This window comes from Oncorhynchus nerka, linkage group LG12, assembly GCF_034236695.1.
Source record: "Oncorhynchus nerka isolate Pitt River linkage group LG12, Oner_Uvic_2.0, whole genome shotgun sequence".
Classification (NCBI taxonomy): Eukaryota; Metazoa; Chordata; class Actinopteri; order Salmoniformes; family Salmonidae; genus Oncorhynchus; species Oncorhynchus nerka.
In genome coordinates, this window is record NC_088407.1 from 10262275 (window position 1) to 10273665 (window position 11391).

General features: G+C 41.7%; 1 protein-coding gene across 1 annotated transcript in view; it reads right to left on the reverse strand.

Moving 5' to 3' along the window:
* Nucleotides 1-11391, reverse strand: part of LOC115124437 (pyruvate carboxylase, mitochondrial-like) — a 671386-nt gene that overhangs the window by 298199 nt on the left and 361796 nt on the right. The gene's annotated exons all lie outside the window — the stretch shown is intronic.

Genomic DNA, 11391 nt, shown 5'->3' on the forward strand with positions numbered 1-11391 from the left:
ATATGTTTCTTATTTACAATTGATGCAGATATTGAAAATTACTCAATACTGCACATTTTTTATGTAATTAAAATCGGCCCGAGTATCACTGCTAGCTAGGTTCACAGGGGCAGTCTAGAAGCACTGTGCTCGTGTATTCGTGGCCACTATTGGTCCATTTTAAAGGCAATCTCAACAAACCGACCTGAAAACGAACCGTCTAATTTAATGCCGATCTTGATTTTCAATATCTGCATCAAATGCCGATCGGGATTTCGCACGCTGCCCTAAACTAAATTGTAGGCATAATTTCTTGTTTGACAACACTGGTATGAAAAAAGTACACTGATAACCTTATTCAGCAATAATGTAAACATTTATGATTTCTGTCAATTATAGCTACGTGTGACTAGGTTTCCTCATCCAGAAAAAAATCTGAATTTAGATTAGATTTCAATCGATTAGATTATTAGTCGGTCGGAGATGTAATTGTAGGGTACAGTGAAATTCTTAAGATCTGAACTCCAACAGTGCAGGTCAAAAAGATAAGTGAATGAAGTGAATGAAACAATAATACGAATATGTGTAACCGGTGCTATACTGCACCGCTGTAACTCTACGTTGTGTGTGGTTGATTGAGACTAGACGTGGACTTTGGAGACCTGGTAGTTTTAATCAAGCAGAACTCACTCTCTGCATCCTGCATCTGCATCCAAAAGGAAATAAAACATTTGTAGAGCACATATGTTCTGCGAATCGTGGCCTCTTTCTACATTAGATACACAATAGGAGGGACTGGGATCATTCGAGGAGCTAGCCATCGTTCACACATACAATAAATAGCCTGCTAATACCTTAGCTAGCTATTAACCACATGTTGAATTCAGAATGTTGATATCATCCTAAAAAGTACAATTACAAGTGCATCTTAACAATACCATCCACTTATGAGTAACCTCCAAATACACATCATTATTCATGAACAAAACACTGTGTGTATGACTTTGTACTGAAAAAAATCAAACTTTTCTAAAGACATAAAAAACGTGACTACCTCTCTCAGGATACAAAATGATTTGAGCATGCAGGGCAAAACGTAAGAACACACTCCACTTCAGCCAGGATGCAGGCATGCATAATAACAAATCAACACGACATATTAATATATGAACCTGGTGAAATTCACATAGTACTTTAACAACTGTTACATATGCATACTATATACATATTTATTTACAACATTTACAAACCAACAGCCTGCATTCATCCAGTTTGTATACATTATGATAGATATGTGACATGAAGCTATATTGGGCAATTTGGGCAAAGGCGTAACAATGACTGTCTTGGACAAATAGACATTTGATCATATCAGCTTACTACATCTGTCTTCCCTCACCAAACCCATCAATGATTTGATTTATTTGACTATAATATATCAGTTATGGCCAACAGAGGGCAACATTTATCCATATAATACGATAAAACCTCATTGAACCTAAATTAATTGAGTTACATTGTAAACATTTTCAGATATCGTATGTGATCAGAAAAAATGCATTAATTTCCCGGAGTGGTCGCTCTGTGCTTTTGTAGTTGACGTCATAATGTACGATGAGATATAGAAGCCTATGACGTAAACGAACTCAAGAAAATGTTCAGTGCGCTACTTTTGCCTCAGTTGAGTTGATGCTTTGCAAAGGACAGTCATCCTCATGTTCAAATAAATCACTTTGAGTGGACAAAGAAGACATTCTGTGTAAGTACAGCATAACTGGCCAAGATGTTGTAAAAAAATGTTTGAAATGTATTTTAAAATGTATTTGTTTATTTTAAAAAATGTCAGGTCCAATCTGAAGGGTTCCTGAAAGCACAATGGATAGAAATCATAAACCGTTGAGAAAAATTATTCTAAAGTAAGTCTCATAAGTGATAAAAAATGTTTGTTCATTCTGGGGCTATCCCTCTTGATATGTAATGAGGCTATCTTCTTGGTAGTATAACCTATATGCTGTAAAAACAGATTGATATGATTTATAGTTGGAAAAGTGGGCATAATTAATTCAGGGCTAAGGTTAAATGTATTTCCTTATGTTCATATACCCCAGGCTGGGACCCTCCAAGCTAGTGCTGGAGAGCAGGTCCTCCAGACAGACATCACTGACCATGATGGACTAAGGCTGCCAGCCCTGGTAGACTGCCCCCTTGACAGCCCCCTAAAAGGTAAGAAAACATCTTATAGTTCTGTTTGCAAAACGTCTGGTTGTAACGGAGACCAGTTGGATGCAATCTAGTAATATGACGTGTTGAAAACCAGTTTACAACGCGATAATAAAGCCATTAAGACACATGGACCACCTACTAAACTCAGCAAAAAAAAAGAAACGTCCCTTTTTCAGAACCATGTATTTTAAAGATAATTCGTAAAAATCCAAATATCTTCACAGATCTTCACTGTGAAGGGTTTTAACACTGTTTCCCATGCTTGTTCAATGAACCGTAAACAATTTATGAACATGCACCTGTGGAACGGTCGTTAAGACACTAACAGCTTACAGACGGTAGGCAATTAAGGTCACAGTTGTGAAATCTTAGGACACTAAAGAGGCCTTTCTACTGACTCTGAAAAACACCAAAAGAAAGATGCCCAGGGTCCCTACTCATCTGCATGAACGTGCCTTAGGCATGCATCACACCTGCAGGACAAGTACAGGATGGCAACAACAACTGCCCGAGTTACACCAGGAACGCACAATCCCTCCATCAGTGCTCAGACTGTCCGCAATAGGCTGAGAGAGACTGGACTGAGGGCTTGTAGGCCTGTTGTAAGGCAGCTCCTCACCAGACATCGGCACAACGTCACCTATAGGCACAAACCCAACCGTCGCTGGACCACACAGGACTGGCAAAAAGTGCTCTTTACTGACAAGTCGCGGTTTTGTCTCACTAGAGGTAATGGTCGGATTTGCGTTTATCGTCGAAAGGAATGAGCATTACACCGAGGCCTGTACTCTGGAGCAGGATCGATTTGGAGGTGGAGGGTCCGTCAAGGTCTGGGGCGGTGTGTCACAGCATCATCGGACTGAGCTTGTTGTCATTGCAGGCAATCTCAACGCTGTGCGTTAAAGGGAAGACTGCCTCCTCCCTCATGTGGTACCCTTCCTCCAGGCTCATCGTGACATGACCCTCCAGCATGACAATGCCACCAGCCATACTGCTCGTTCTGTGCGTGATTTCCTGCAAGACAGGAATGTCAGTGTTCTGCCATGGCCAGCGAACAGCCCGGATTTCAATCCCATTGAGTATGTCTGGGACCTGTTGGATCGGAGGGTGAGGGCTAGGGCCATTCCCCCCAGAAATGTGCAGGAACTTGCAGGTGCCTTGGTGGAAGAGTGGGATAACATTTTCTTATTTAATTTTTTAAGAGTGGGTTAACATCTCACAGCAAGAACTGCCAAATTTAGTGCAGCCCATGAGGAGGAGATGCACTGCAGTACTTAATGCAGCTGGTGGCCACACCAGTTACTGACTGTTACTTTTGATTTTGACCCTTCCTTTGTTCAGGGACACATTATTCTATTTCTGTTACTCACATGTCTGTGGAACTTGTTCAGTTTATGTCTCAGTTGTTGAATCTTGTTATGTTCATACAAATATTTACACATGTTAAGTTTGCTGAAAATAAACGCAGTTGACAGTGAGAGGACGTTTCTTTTTTTGCTGAGTTTAGTTAGAACTAATAGTTTTGGAATTCAGATTTTAATTCTGATTGTAATTCTAAGGTTATGGTTTATAGCTGGAAAAGTGGGCATAATAATGGAGGGCTTAAGTTCTATGTATTTCCTTATGTTCCTATACCCCAGGTTGGGACCCTCCAAGCTAGTGCTAGAGAGCAAGTGCTCCAGACAGATGTCCATTCGGCTGGCCATGATGGACTAAGCCTGCCAGCCCTGGTAGACTGCCTCCAGGATAGCCCTCGAAAGGCAGATGTCCATTTGGCTGGCCATGATGGACTAAGCCTGCCAGCCCTGGTGCCTCCAGGATAGCTGCCTCGAAAGGCAGATGTCCATTTGGCTGGCCATGATGGACTAAGCCTGCCAGCCCTGGTAGACTGCCTCCAGGATAGCCTCGAAAGGCAAGAAACATCTTTTAGTTCTGTTGCAAAACATCTGGTTGTCACGGAGGCCAGTTGGTTGCAATCTAGTAATACGACGGGTTGAAAACCAGTTTACAACGCGATAATAACGCCATTAAGACACATGGACCACCTACTAGTTAGAACTAATAGTATTGGAATTCAGATTTTAATTCTGATTCTAATTCTAAGGTTAACCCTTATGTGACATGTCACTCAGTACCATCATGCCTATGGTGAAAATGTGGTTTCTATGGTGATAAGATTTCCCACTGTTGTTATTTGTCTCAGAACCTTGTGCCGAAGCCCCCGCAAGGCCCCAGGCCCAGCCGAGAGGCAAATATAGCAAAGGCAGAAAAGAAGGCCACAGAGGTTATCAAGGCTAGAAAGTCTAGGAGGCTAAGTCAGGGTGAAAAAAACTAAGCCGCCAAGTAGTTGGTATGTTGGCACTGCCTCAAACTCTAACTCAAACAACCAGTTACAGTGAGTATTCATCTCCACTTCCAAAATACCTGGATTTATTGATAGAATTCTAAAACGATATATGGTGGAAGGATCCACTAATGTCTACGATCCTCTTTCTGTAGGTGTCCTGCCAGCTATCAAGAAGGGCACTAAAGTTACCCTCCAGTCCTCCAGCTCCCTCTCCGATGACAACAAGGAGGCACTAGGTTAGTTATTATGTTGTTTTTACCGTCTTTTGCACCCGCACATTCCCTTCTTTCTTTTCTCTTATTGTCAGTAATGGTATTTTCATTTTCTCTCCTCTTTTTTCTTATTTTTCTATACAGTGTTTGGAGACATGTTATGTGTGAAGAATTACTTTAAATCAAATGTCAAACTCATTCTATAGAAGGCCGGGTTTCACTCCACCCTTGATTGATGAATTAAGGTCACTAATTAGTAAGAAACTCCTCTAACCTGGTTGTCTAGGTCTTAATTGAAAGGAAAAAACTAAAACCCGCAGAGACTTAGCCCTCCATGGAATGAGTTTGACAACCCTGTATTAAATACATTTTGATTTGACTAGGGGCCGTCTGCCAGGTCCTGACCACCAGGGTGGGAGACATCCTGAACAGTACCTGCAACGACGATTACAAGGCCAGGCTCATCATCCAGAAAGGTACACTTATAACCTGTTTTGCCCATATGACCAGTAATAACCAGTGTATTACCATTATAGTAAATGTACTAGATACTGCATAGTGTTATACATGGATGTGGCTTTGAACCAGTTCAGAATATGAGTGTGTTTTCTTAGGATTGGATTCGGTGCCAGGAAAGGTTCCCTGACTCTCCGTGTTCCTCTTCACCCAAGGACAAAGAGGAGGTGGTTGTAAGTGTCATGACTGTCTCATACCCTAAAGCCCCTCCACCTCAACCCAGGCAGCATGGGCAGCTCCTGCCCAGACTCTGGAAAAGAGGTGGGGGGCTGAGGTCTCCGAGATGAGTGACAGCTCCCTGATGCCCACCAAGAACAGGCAGGACCCCTGGAGAAGATTCCCTCCCTCCTACCAGGCAAGGAGCACATCCTCCTTTGCAGCACTCCCTGGGCCACCGTCATGAGCCCCAGACTCTGAAGTTTATTCTCCAGGGCATCATGTGCCGACTGAGCCTCAGAGTCCCCCAGACAAGTGGAGGCCAATGACCCTTCAGGTTGATGAAGGATCTCTTTTGGAGGTCCAGCATGCCCTGAAGTATGCTGACATCTCTGTCGTCTTTGGCCTGGAGAGAGAGCATCAATTCAGTGGTGAGGATGCGGTGAAAGCCATCGTGAAGACTGCGGCTAAAAGATTGTCCTCGTTCGGACTCCAACCGGGCTCAACTGCGTGCCGCATGCTCTGGTAGCGAGGCAGCCATCAAGTGCATGGCGGACACCATCACACAAGTCATAGAGGACGTGGAGTTTCGAAGGCCATTTGGAGCCAGGAGGAGCCGTGGTAGTGGGAGGTCATACTCCTCAACCTCCTCCAGGAGTAGCGTCACCCTCACCGAGGAGCTCCTGGCTTGGAGAAAGAAAACCCTAGAGGGACCTAGAGGAGATGGCTGATGACAGCACTGGTTTGGAAAAGACCAGGGTGAGCTCAGCCATCTCTGAGAAGTCCCAGGTAATTAGCTACCTTTCTGAAAGCACCAAGCCCATCAGCAGCGCCCTCTCCCACAGACCTCGAGGACATCACCTTCACAGGTGGATTTTACAGAAATCCAGATCACCGTTTTTGTTATTTGGGCTTGTTTATCAGAAACAGGTCGGACTACATTCAGTTTCTACTAAGAAAAATAGAAGAAGAGGAAGGTGAAAAAAGTAAGTGAGGAAGTCAGCCTAAGAATGAGAAATAATTAAGAACACAGAAGAAGAAATATGGCCTCTCTTATGAACGATAGTAAGTCCTCATTTCTGTCAGTCAACAGGTGACTTGTCTTCGCACACAGCGCGGCCGTAAGGATCGGAGACTAGATGGTGCTGACGGTGGGTCTTATCTGGTTAGAGCACAATGGAAGATACGCTGACTAAACAGGGAGACCTTGTCCGCTAATAACAAATGCTTGTTTTTGTTTTCTGTTTCAAAATATTTTGCTACTGTGTACCCTAATGAACACGACCCTGATTTCATGCCTTGTTCTCTGTCACCTGTTCAGGTACTGTGGCTGCAGATGAGCCTAAGAAAAAACAGTCTCTCCTCCCGCGGATCACAGCCGCCCTGGCAAAACTATTTTGCTTCCCCTGCAAAATAAAAATGCAAAAAGTTACTGTGCAGAAGACGAGTTTGGGAAAACCTGCTGCCACTTCCCCCAACCCACTTTCTAAATAAACTCTCAAAGCCAACAGAAGAGGGAGGGAGACAACCCCCCGTACTCACAACTCATTTTATTACACCCCATTTAATTCAATAAACACAACGTGCAGCTATTTTGATCTTCTTCTACTTGAGTTTTTTTTTTACAGACCCACCTGCATGCTATAGATTCTTAAGGTCAATTTGCTGTCTACTACAGTATCATTGTTATGAGTATGTTCACTGTGCCAGTCATTATAGCCAGTATAGACCTAATTGCAATTGACATAAGAGTTACATTTGAATAATTCCCTCATTTTATATATTGTTTTAGAGGGAATAAATCTCTAAAGCACTATAGAGTGCCGTCCCTAGGAGGGGTGCATCACTTGAGTGGGTTGAGTCACTGATGTGATCTTCCTGTCTGGGTTGGCGCTCCCTCCTTGGGTTGTGCCATGGCAGAGATCTTTGTGGGCTATACTCGGCCTTGTCTCAGGATGGTAAGTTGGTGGTTGAAGATATCTCTCAAGTGGTGTGGGGGCTGTGCTTTGGCAAAGTGGGTGGGGTTATATCCTTCCTGTTTGGCTCTGTCCGGGGGTATCATCGGATGGGGCCACAGTGTCTCCTGACCCCTCCTGTCTCAGCCTCCAGTATTTATGCTGTAGTAGTTTGTGTCGGGGGCTAGGGTCAGTTTGTTATATCTGGAGTACTTCTCCTGTCTTATCCGGTGTCCTGTGTGAATTTAAGTACAAGCCTAAGATCACCATGCGCAATGCCAAGCATTGGCTGGAGTGGCGTAAAGCTTGCCGCCATTGGACTCTGGAGCAGTAGAAACGCATTCTCTGGAGTGATGAATCACGCTTCACCAGCTGGTAGTCCGACGGACAAATCTGGGTTTGGAGGATGCCAGGAGTACCCTACCTGCCACAATGCATAGTGCCAACTAATGTTTGGAGGAGGAATAACGAATTGCCTGGGGCTGTTTTTCATGGTTCGGGATAGGACATTTAGATCCAGTGAAGGGAAATCCTTAACGCTACAGCATACAATGACATTCTTTACGATGCCCTTTCCTGTTTTAGCATGACAATGCCTCAGTGCACAAAGGGAGTTCCAAACAGAAATGGTTTGCCGAGGTTGGTGTGGAAGAACTTGACTGGCCTGCACAGAGCCCTGACCTTAACCCCATCGAACAGCTTTTTTCTTTTAGCTTAATATTGCGGATAGAATGTTGCTGAATGTAATTGTCTGCATCATTTCCAATCCACTATATTTGAAATTAAATATATATATCCATACACGCATGCATATATATATGTACACACATACCTATATGAACATACATACTTTTTAAAAATATACCCATAAAACTCTACCGCCGATCCCCAATACCAAAATAAATGATCTAATGACTCACTGCCTCCTCACAGCAGATTCTGCAGAGCTTGGAAGATTGTATCCCCCATATATATAACATTCTATTAGTTGCAAGAATTTTGTATCGTAATTTTATTTAAAAATTCTAAGTTTTGAATCCGGCGCTGTTTGCGTATCCAATTCATAAACCATGTGCCATGGAATGGGTACATCGAAAATCTCTTCCCAACTATTTTTGCAATTTATATGGCACAGCGGTCATTTTTTTGGTCCTTAAATTAAATTGGTATATGTTTTTATTTATCACACTTTTCTTTAACCATTTATGTTATTTAATACAGGGCCGACATACAAGTTCCTTACTTTTTTCCCCTTCTACTTGCCTCTTCCATTTTTGTGGTAATGCTGCAATTAATTGGTTGTAATTTTGGGTAGAGCAGACATTTCCATATGTCTGTGTTAGCTGCATGTGTGACATAACTCCACCAGTCCTATTTATGATATCATTCACTAAAATTATACCTTTTTTAAAAATTTCTTCGATAAATACAATTTTTTTAATCAAATAGTATATTTGAATTTAACCACAATATTTGTTGTACTATTTGTTCCGTCCTTTCAGGTGGATTAAACTGAAATTGCAACCAACTTTCTAAGGCTTGTTTAAAAAATACAGATATTTCGGAGATTATTTCCTTTTCAAACAACCGAAAGTGAGCAGGTGTAATCTGAATAAGGGGGAAAAGACCCTTCCTGAATATAGGATGAGACATGAGAACCAGTTTGGATTTAAGTATAACTTTTGTATGACTGATGCCTTTAGTGAGAGGTCTAATGCTTTAATATTTAATCATTTCTGCCCACCGAATTCATACTCGTTATATAAATAGGCCCTTTTAATTTTATCTGGTTTTCCGTTCCAAATAAAATTGAATATTTTTTGTTCATATCATTTAAAAAGCAAGTCACTAGGTGTAGGCAAAACCATAAGCAAATAGGTCAACTGTGATATAACTAAGGAGTTAATCAGGGTGATTTTTCTACAAATAGACAGGTATTTTCCTTTCCAAGGTAGCAAGATCTTATCTATTTTTGCTAACTTTCCATAAAAAATTATTGGAGTGAGATCATTTCTCTCTTTTGGGATTTGTATACCGAGTATGTCCACATCTCCATCAGACCATTTAATTGGTAAACTACATGGTAATGTAAAATGTGCATTTTTTAAGGATCCAATATGTAATATGGTACATTTATCATAATTTGGTTTTAATACAGAGAGGATAGCAAAAGTATCTAGAGGCCGTGGAGAGACTCCAATTGTGGTTTTAAAAGAAAACATGAATCATCAGCGAACAATGACACCTTCGTTTTTAAGCCCCGGATTTCTATTCCCTTAATATTATTGTTTGATCTTATCTTTGCAGCTAACACTTCGATGGCAATAATAAATAGATATGCCGATAGTGGACAACCTTGTTTTACTCCTCTAGATAGTTTAAAACTTTCTGAGATGTAGCCATTATTTACTATTTTACACCTAGGGTTACTATACATAACCCATTTTATAAGAGATTCCCCAAAATTGAAATATTCTAGGCATTTAAATATAAACTCCAGTCGTACTTTATCAAAAGCCTTTTCTAAATCAGCTATGAAAACCGATATTTCAGTGTTCTATTGTTTCCAGTACTTGTCTTATATTATCTCCAATGTATCGTCCATGTTAAAAACCTGTCTGATTAGGATGAATAATATCTGACAATATTTTTTAAAATTCTATGTGCCAAGCCTTTTGCTATGATTTTTGCATCACAACACTGAAGTGTAAGAGGTCTCCAATGTTTTAAACGGACTGGATCTTTATATATACCACTTGGGTCCTGTTTCAGTAATAATGATATCAGACCTTCTTGTTGCGTGTCTGATAATCTACCATTTATATAGGAGTGGTTAAAACAAGCCAATAATGTTCCTTTGAGTATACCAAAAAAAGTTTTGTATACTTCCACTGGTATGCCATCCAGCCCTGGAGTTTTCCCATCCGTAAAGGCCCCAATTGCCTCAAGCAGTTCCTCCTCTGTAATTTGGCCTTCACATGAGTGAACAGCTTTGGAATGAATTGGAACACCGACTGCGAGCCAGGTTTAATCGCCCAGCATCATTGCCCGACTTCACTAATGCTTTTGTGGATGAATTGGAAGTAAGTAGCAAGTCCCCGCAGCAATGATCCAACATCTAGTGGAAAGCCTTCCCAGAAGAGTGGAGGCTGTTATAGCACCAAAAGGGGGACAAACTCTATAATAATGCCCATGATTTGTAATGAGATGTTTGACAAGCTTTTGGTCATGAAGTGTAGCATAAGAACACAACACAAGCCATGGCAACATGTGTAGAATTGCAGGAAACTAGCTTAATTAAACTGTAAAATGCTTTCTTTTCCCCATAGCAAAATGTCTAGAATTGCAAATGGCAGACAAAATGGTTTTAAAAACAGCAACGGAGAAGGCGGAGTTGGCCACGCCCCCCACATCCATTTCTCCACCTAGTCAGGTGAACAGGGCCTTGCCCTTTATTATGATAAACAAGCCCGGGCAACCATTTCACCAGAGCGGTTGTCTTGGTTGCACTTGTTTTCTAAGATCACTGGTGTCTGGTAATGTACAGGAATGATTCACCTCAGTTCACTCTCTCTGGGAGTATAATTAACGTCACCTCTCTATTGGCCCATTCCAGTGTGTGTGGCAAACTATCCAGACCTGTTCTGTAACCCCAGAGGGAGGTTTCATGTGGTGTTAATATAGAGCTGAATGAACACACAATCAACTGGTGACACAATGTACTGAGGCTATTGTACCAAAGTGGCACAGGTGTAATAGTAATAGGTCAGGTGGTTTCTTTTTGGCGACACACTAACTATACTGGTCCCAGTTTCGATCAGTTCCCCAGAAAAGGGGATCTGGTTGGTTCATCTACTTTGGGAAAGTGAGGCTTAAACCAATCCCATGGACATACCGTGTATCGTTTATGTGTGTATTTTCTGTTAATGCCTAGGCAAATGCAAGGGCATCCGGGGTTATGTTGGTGTACAGTGTTAAATCTGTTTGTAATCCATTTGAGGTT